The sequence below is a fragment of the Triticum dicoccoides genome, chromosome 5B (genome assembly GCF_002162155.2).
Source record: "Triticum dicoccoides isolate Atlit2015 ecotype Zavitan chromosome 5B, WEW_v2.0, whole genome shotgun sequence".
Lineage (NCBI taxonomy): Eukaryota > Viridiplantae > Streptophyta > Magnoliopsida > Poales > Poaceae > Triticum > Triticum dicoccoides.
The window spans coordinates 129,265,837-129,274,801 of NC_041389.1; positions in this window are offsets into that span (position 1 = coordinate 129,265,837).

Below are 8,965 nucleotides of genomic sequence, written 5' to 3' on the forward strand. Positions count from 1 at the left end.
TTGGCCGGCTGAATGTGCCGAAGAACAAGGTCACCTTCCTCAAAGCTCCGGGCCCGAACCTTGCGGCTATGGTAGCGGCGCAAGGCTTGCTGGTAGCGTGCTGCTCTCACAGCCGCCCGGAGACGATCTTCCTCAAGGAGCGTCGCGTCATCTTGCCGCAATCCCTCTTGCTCAAGCTCATCATAAGTGAGCACTCGAGGTGACCCGTATATGAGTTCTGTGGGGAGAACTGCTTCTGCCCCGTAAACCATGGCAAAGGGTGTCTGACCGGTGGCTCGATTTGGCGTCGTTCTGATCGACCAAAGAACCGCCGGCAACTCATCAACCTAGCGCCGTCCACTCTTGCGCAGCCTGTCAAAAGTCTTCGTTCTTAAGCCCGCAGGACTTCAGCATTTGCTCTCTCCACTTGGCCATTGCTCCGTGGATGTGCCACGGAAGCAAAACAGACCCTGCTGCCGAGATCCTCAATGTATTGCATGAAGGCATGGCTTGTGAATTGTGTGCCATTGTCGGTGATGATCCTGTTGGGCACCCCAAAACGGCATACTAGTCCCTTGAAGAACTTGATGGCTGACTATGTTGTCACCTTCCTCACTGCTTCCACCTCTGGCCACTTTGTGAACTTGTCAATTGCGACGTACAAGTACTCAAAGCCCCCGACAGCATGGGGAAGGGGCCCAGTATGTCGAGCCAGGAGACCGAGAAGGGCCAGGAGGGAGGGATAGTTTGAAGGGCTTGAGCTGGTTGATGAAGCTTCTTCGAATGGAACTGGCACGCTTCACACTTGGTTACTAGTGTCGTCGCATCCTGGAGGGCGGTGGGCCAGAAGAAACCTTGCCGGAAAGCCTTGCCGGCAAGGGCCCTCGACCCTATGTGGGAGCCACATATGCCTCCATGTATCTTTGCCAACAACTTTAGTCCTTCCTCCCGGGAGATGCACTTCAATTTCACCCCATTTAGTCTTTTTCTGTACAATACATTATCAATGAATTGGTACAGAGCAGACCGGCGGGCTACTCTTTCCGCCTCTTCCTGCTCCTCAGGAAGCTCTCCTTTTTGAAGGAATCAGACGATGTGTTGCGCCCATGCCGGAGCCTGCGGCTCAACGACAAGGACCAAATGCATCTCTTTTGCCACGGGAGCGGCCGCCTCCACGGCCTTCACCTGAGGTCCTGCCGGAGTCGCTTGTCCCGCGGCAGGATCGGCATCCATGGCAACATCTTCGCCGGCGGCTCCGGGGAGCTCGGTGGGGAAGTACTTGCTGGAGCCTAGCTTCCTCCGCTTGTTCTGCCCGGTCGACGGCTCAACGGATGGTTGAGTTAACTGAAGCACAAAAGTACCTGGTTCCACAGGTAGCTTGAGGGCAGCACGCTTGGACAGGTAGTCGGCGATGTCGTTCTTTGTCCGAGGGACATGCTCCGCTTGTATACCGTCAAAGCACTCCTCCAGTTTCATCACCTCATCTACGTAAGCTTCCATCAACGGGCTTTGATAATCTTTGTTGACCTGCCTGACGACAAGTTGCGAGTCGCCCCTGACGATGAGCTTTTAACTCTGAGGTCCGCCGCGATCCTGAGACCGGCAAGCAAACCCTCGTACTCGGCGGTGTTGTTGGTTGACATCTCCCGGGGAAAGTGCATTTGGATGACGTACTTGAGGTGCTCTCTGGTGGGTGCGACAAGAAGCACACCGGCACCGGCGCCTTGCAGCAAAAAGGCCCCATCAAACTACATGATCCAGTTGTCGCTTGTTTCCTCGCCGGGGAGAGTAGTCTCCTGTACCTCTTCGTCATGCGTCGAGGTCCATTCTGCAACAAACTCCGCCAAGACTTGGCTCTGGATCGTCGAGGTACTTTCAAACTTTAGACCAAAATTCGACAGCTCCAGGGCCCATTCCACGATCCTTCCTGTTGCATCTGGGTTATGCAGTGTCCGTTGCAACGGAAGGCGGGTAACCACGGTGATCTCGTGCGCTTGGAAGTAGTGGCGCAGCTTCCTCGAGGCCATAAGGAGGCCGAAGAGAAATTTTTGCACACCTGAATACCTCGACCTAGCTCCCTGCAAGAGGTAGCTGACAAAGTAAACCGGGTGCTGCACCATCTTCTTCCTTTGCGCCACTTCACCTGGCCGTGCGGGTCCTGTCGTACTTGCGCCAGTCTTGCCGGGACCGAACCCTACCAGGGACTCAGTCTTGTCGGGATCGAGCCCTGCCGGGGAGGTTTCGGGACCGCCAACCGTTGACCCTGCCACTGCCGCTACCTTCTCGTCGACCTCTCTCTGCGCCACTAGTGCGGCACTAACCACCTGATTTGTTGCCGCTAGATAAAGCAGCAACGGTTCTTGTTGTTTGGGCGCAACCAGCACTATGGTAGAGGAGAGGTATTTCTTCAAATCTTGCAGCGCTGCTTCAGCCTCAGGGGTCCACTCCACTAGCCCTGCCTTCTTCAAGATCTTGAAAAGAGGAAGGGCACGCTCCGCGTACTTGGAGATGAACCGGCTCATGGCAGCGACGCAGCCAGTGAGCCGATGCATGTCCTTGATCCGTTTGGGTGCCTCAATCTGCTCGATGGCCTTGATCTTATCTGGGTTTGCTTCAATCCCGCGCTAGGACACAAAGAAACCGAGAAGCTTGCCAGACGGGATGCCGAAGACACACTTCTCAGGGTTCAATTTGAGGTTGAAATTTGAGGTTGATCTTGCGCAGGTTTGCTAATGTTTCCTCCAGATCTTGCACAATGGTTGCTTTGTCCATGGTTTTGACCACTATGTCATCCATATAAGCTTCCATATTTCTATGCAGTTGGGGCTCAAAACCAATTTGGACCGCTCTTGCAAAGATTGAGCCGGCACTCTTCAACACGAGAGGCATCCGTAAAAAGCAATACGTACCACATGGGGTGATGAATGTTGTCTTCTCCTCATCTTCTTTCATCATGAAGATCTGGTGGTATCTCGAGTAGGCGTCGAGGAATGATAAAAGGTCACACCCGGTCGTGGAGTCAACAATCTGGTCAATGCACGGTAACGGGAAGGGATCCTTTGGACAAGCCTTATTAATGTTTGTGTAATCAATACACAGCCTCCACTTCCCATTTGCCTTGCGCACTACTACCGGATTGGACAACCACGTCGGATGGAGTACTCCTCTCACCAGGCCTGCCGCCTCTAGCTTTCTGATTTCCTCCGTGATGAACTCCTGCCTCTCCAAAGCTTGTTTCCTAACCTTCTTCTTGACGGGTCGTGCATGAGGACAGACAGCAAGATGGCGCTCAATCACCTCCCTGGGAACGCCGGGGATGTAGGAGGCTTGCCATGCAAACACATCGACATTCGCCCGCAGGAAGGTGACGAGCTCGCTTTCCTATTTGCCGTCGAGGGTGGAGCTTATGGTAAAAGCTCCCCCCGTGCCATCCTCCTTGATGGGCACCTTCTTGGTCTGTGGTGGTGTGGCTCTGGACTTCTTGCTCTTGCCGGCAGAGCTCTCTGGCACGTTCTCAACGGAAGCGCAACACCCCGAAGAGGTGCGCTTGCCGGAGTGGGTGCAAGGGGTCTCGCCGGTCTTCTCCTCTCTGGGGCTCCGTTGGCAGGAGCAGGTGCCTTAGCGGCAGCTGCTGCAACTGCTTCCCGATAGAGTTGGTCGACGCAGATCAACGCATCTTTCTTCTCGGAGGGGACGGTGATGATGTTCATCGGCCCGGGCATCTTCAGCATGTTGTAGGTGTAGTGTGAAGCCGCCATGAACTTGGCTAGTGTCAGGCGGCCGATGATCCCGTTGTAAGGCAAGGGGATCTCAGCTACATCGAAAACAATCCTTTCCGTCCTGTGGTTTAGCTCGCCTTCGAATGTCACGGGCAGCATGACCTTTCCCTTTGGCTGCCTCCTCCCCGGGTTAACCCCTTGGAACGTGCCTGTCTCCTCGAGGTCTCCATCAGGGATCTGCAGCCTTTTGACCACAACAGGCGAGATAAAGTTCAGGCCGGCCCCGCTGTCAACCAACATCTTTGTCACCTTGAGGTTGTAGATTGTTAGTGAAACCAACAATGGCAAGCACCCAACCGCAGTAGTGCGGTCAGGGTGGTCCTCGATGTCGAAGATGATGGGCGTGCTGGACCATCTCAGCGGCTTTCGTGCATTGAACGATGGCTCCACCGCCGTGATCTCACGCGCCCACTGCTTGAGTTGGCGGTGGGATGTATGCAGCAAGGCGCCACCATCGACGCGCATGGCCTTTGTGGCTTTTTGAAACTTGTGGTCGCCGGACTCGTCATGATCATCGTCTTCCTTCTTCTTGTCGCGGCCCCGGGCGGGCCTCTCCTGCTGATTATCCTTGCCGCGGCGGCTTCCTTGGCTGCCACGTTTCTTGCCAGATCCCTCGGCACCATATGGGCCTTTCTCCTTGTACCGCCGCTCATACTCGGCTTTCTTCTTCTCGGTGAGCAGCTCTACCTGCCGGCAGTTTTGGAGGTCATGGCCCTTGGTGCGGTGGATCTTGCAGTACTGCTTGTCAGAGCCTCCTGGCTTGTCGGCAGCCGCCAAGGCCCGGCAAGCGACACACCTGGCAACCTCCTTGACGGGGTCGCTCGCCTTGGTCTTCTTGGTGGCGCCGGTGTTGTCGGATCCCTCGACGGCAAGCACGGCCTTGCCCTTGCGCTTCCTGTTACGGCGTCGGCCCTTCTTCGCTAGGGTGGCGGTGTCGCCAGTGGAGTCGGTTTCCGCGCCGGCATCTTCGGGGGGGTACTTCCTTCCCTCTTCAGCGCGAGTGCATCGATCGACCAGGACATAGAGCTCGGCCACATCCTTGACCTTGTTCATCGCCAGCTCTTCACGCATCTTGCGGTTGCGCATGTTCTGATGGAACGCACTAATCACGGCAGCGGGATGAACATCGGGGATGTTGTACTGCACCCGGCTGAACCTTTGGATGTACTTGCGCAAGTTTTCTCCTTCCTTCTGGGGGATGATGTGTAAATCACTCGCCTGGCCATGAGCTTGGTGACCTCCGGTAAAGGCGCCAACAAACTCATGGCACAGATCCGCCCAAGAAGAGATGGAATCCACCGGCAAGTGCATCAACCATGACATAACATTAGGCTTGAGTGCCAACGGGAAGTAGTTGGCAAGAACCTTATCATCGCGGGCCCTAGCAGCATGCATCGCGATGGTGTAGATGATGAGGAACTCTGACGGGTGAGTCTTGTCGTTGTACTTCTCGCCAACATCAGGCTTGAATGTACGGTGGGAGGGCCACTGGAACTGCCGCAGCTCACGGGTAAAAGCCGGACAACCCACCTCGTAGGGTAGGCCACCGTAGCCTCCCGGTGCTGGGCGGTCTGTAGCGGGCCCTGCCCGCCTGTCCGACTGGTGGTGCGTGTCATGTCGGCGCTCGATGGTAGTTCAAGCGTCCTCATGAACCCGCTCCCGAAGGACTTAACGCTGATCGTGGTTGGTTTGCGGGTCGGACGACGCGATGGAGATATCATCGCGAGCGTCGTTGCGACGGACCGACGCCTGGGGTGGCCGGGATGGAGGTGGGGAGTGCACCGTGGCTGCATCGTCTCCTGCATGGCCTCTGCTGGCCTCCGGTGGCCCGGTGGAGCGATGGCCTACGGGTCCCGTCAGCCGCAACTCATCGTTGTTGGCAATGTCGATGTGGCTCCGAACGGTGGCCCTCCATTCGTCGAGCTTCTCCGTGGAGGGAGGAAAGTCGAGGAGCAGCTGCGCGCATGCTAGGGCTTCCGCTAGCGTGGGTGGCGGCGAAAACTGGGTGGACCGCGATGCGCCTCGACTTCTAACCATGTTAGAAGGAGCTGCGTCATGGCCCCGCAGCTGTTCGCCACCTCCGTCAGCACCTCGGTGCGCATGCTGGTCCTCCTCATCATGTGATGGGCGCACGGGACTCTTCCCTGGGCGGCGCGCAGGGTCACTGGTAGGGTGACGCTGCTCATTGCACACAACCTGAGAAGAGTGCGCCGTAGGCGCCGGTGTTGGCGTCTTAGAGGTCGTCGCGCCGCGGTCTGGCGGGATAGCGGCGCCCCTGGAGGGCCTCGCGCCGCCTGCGGGGGGCCCGACTCCGTCTCTGGAGCCCGCGACGGGTGGCTCGTTGCCTGGTGCGCGAACGATGCCACTCGCCAGGCCCGCACCACCAGGGTGATGTGGATGTTCGCGGGCCACACCACGGGTTCTCTCCGCGACTAGCCCGCTACTGGTCCACGCCGGTATGGGCAACCCGGTCCCAGATGAACCGATCGCCGTGGTCGTCTTCTTCTTAGGAGCCATGGTGATGAAGAACAGCTAGGTCAACTGCTAGACCAGATTCTCACAATTGCGCCCCCTACCTGGCGCGCCAAAGATGTCGGTGGGAAATGACACCTATGGGATCACTGGAATCCCTACTACGGTTGCGGGGCGCGGGGATCGTGAGAAGAGCGGGACTAGTAGACAACACAAAAGGGTATTTACCAAGGTTCGAGCCGCAAAGATGCGTAAAACCCTACGATACTACTTTGGTGGATGTATTTAGTGTTCTTGAGCTCTTGAACTAGCTTTGGGTGCTGCTAGGTTCGAAAGAGCCGAATCCTTCTCCAGTGCGCCATGGGCCTCCTTTTATAGGCAAAAGGGGCTGCAACAGTGGCTCACAAGAGGTGGAAAGTGCTACAGCGCTGTGAGCTTATCACTGGTATTACAGGACAAAGTGCATTTAATGCGAGGCTTAGGTGTCCCTTCACTTTCTCGGGGGCGGGAGCGAGGCCCGTCCCGTCCGTCACCGCTCCTTCTCGCTTCGACATGCGCCCTGGCTAGCGGTGCATGCGGTGCCATGTAGGTAGGCGGGCAGCTGAGGTGGCGCGGTGGTGGAGCCTCCATGAAGGGCTGTATGTTACCACGCAGGTGCCTGCCCAGCTGGTTGGGTCGGCAGCTGCATGCGAACGGCGGCGGAGACTTGGCTGGTGTGGACCTGGCAGTCGCCCTGGTGGCGCGCTTGGCGAGGGCCTTGCCGGGTGGCCCGGCAAGGGTCTTGCCGTGGCGCGCTGGCGTCCCCGGCAAGGATCTTGCCGGGGGTCTTATGGGTTTCTTCGGTCAGGATCTTGGTGAGGATTGTTGCCTTCCTATCCTCATTTGATCTTGACTATTCTTTGTCTTCACAAAGATCTGCATGCCACCACGGAGGTGCCTCCCGAGCCCTGTAAGAATGCGTTTGTCTAGCATTGGTGGGCTCAAAGGTGGCTCGCTCGGCTAATGGGGGTGAGCTCCCCCGGCAAGGGTCTTGCCGGGGCCGCTGAGGCTGCCCCGGCAAGGGTCCTTACCGGGGAAACCTGCTTCGTCCATCCGATCTTTGTTGCCTTGGTCCTTGTCGTTGCTTTGTTTGTCTTGTGCCTTCGGCTTCTCTCCGGCTTCCCTTCCCTGCCCTGTTATGCGTGGCCATGGCGGGTGGCTCTTCACTGCCCGTGCACAAGTAAAGGGGTCAAAAGCAGAGCCCCTACTTTTGTACACCGGCATGTGGTGTCTTGCATTGCCATGACATCTGCTTAGATTAGACATGCTTTGTGTGAATGCCTCATGTTTGCTTTCTTTATCAGATATGTGAATTATGCAATGCCATGTTTTTCAGCCAGTTATCATATATGTGAATTATGCACCTCCATGTAGCCAGGCATCATATATGTGAGTTATCTCATGCCATCTTTTTTTCATTACGTATTCCATTTGTCGATAATCTGTGTATATTGAACTACTCTTCATGTGTATCAGCCATTTGAGCCGGTTATGGAAAAATCTGGAGTGAAAACAAGGTCTTCAGAGCAGGCAATGGTACCTATTGAAGCATATATCTCAATGGTTACAGGGAGCTCCTCAGAGGAGGATTCAGAGACAGATGACCAGTCCTATATCCCACCTGAGGTGTATGCTCTAAGTTGCAATGTTTATATTTCTCATATGATGCATATGGTGTCTTGCATTGCTTAGTTTAGACATCATATGCACAATATTGAATTCCATCTTCTTAGTTTAGAGATCATACATGCGAGTGCCAGGTGCTTAGTATATGAATCAATTATGTCAATTATATCATGCCATCCTGTATACTTAGACAACGTGTATGTGAATTATTTTATCCCAACCTATTTCAGAAAGACATCATATAGTTTTGTCATGTCATCCTATTTAGATACTCATCATATGTTGAATTATGCCATTATATCCTGTTAAGTTATCCATCATATATCTGAAACTGTGTCATGTTATCCTATTTAGTTAGGCATCATATATGTGAAATTATGTCATGCTGTCCTGTTTGGTTAGACAACATATATGTGAATTACCACATCTGTCTATCATACAATGTCTGTAGGTTCAATTTCTTTTCTTTTTTATCAGCCATTTGAATTGGAGGGGGTGATGGCAGTATCTAAGGGAACAAAAACCCGTTCTTCACAAAAGATAGTGCTACCCGTCGATGCAGATAGCACCATGGTTGTGCTGACCCACAAACTAGCCCCACCACACATAATCGAGACTCTTCCAGATTGCACACTTACACCGTTGGGCAGAGAACCAGCTACAACCCATCTAACCGCAACCCCAGCGGATAGTAACCCACTTCTAGTTGACAAAGCACCATGTCCACCACAGAGTACCCCCACACGAGCAGTCTGTAAAGCTATTGCAGTGCCCAAAGCATGAAGACCACCAAAGCTAACACAAACTCCACATTTAAAGCAGAAGATCAACTATTCTTAGGTCAGATTCCGTAGCTATGGTCCATACTCCTTTACTGTTGCATCACTGTATTTACTCATACCAACTACTTCCGAATTTGAAGGATCCAATTGAAACTCTAATGGCGCAACAGGTATGTTTTAAACCTATTTCGTTAACTGGATTTCTGTTCTAACTTCTTTCTCTATGTTGATTTCAGTTTAAGTTGTATAAACAGTTATGTTCTCATGTGATGCACATTACAAGTGTTG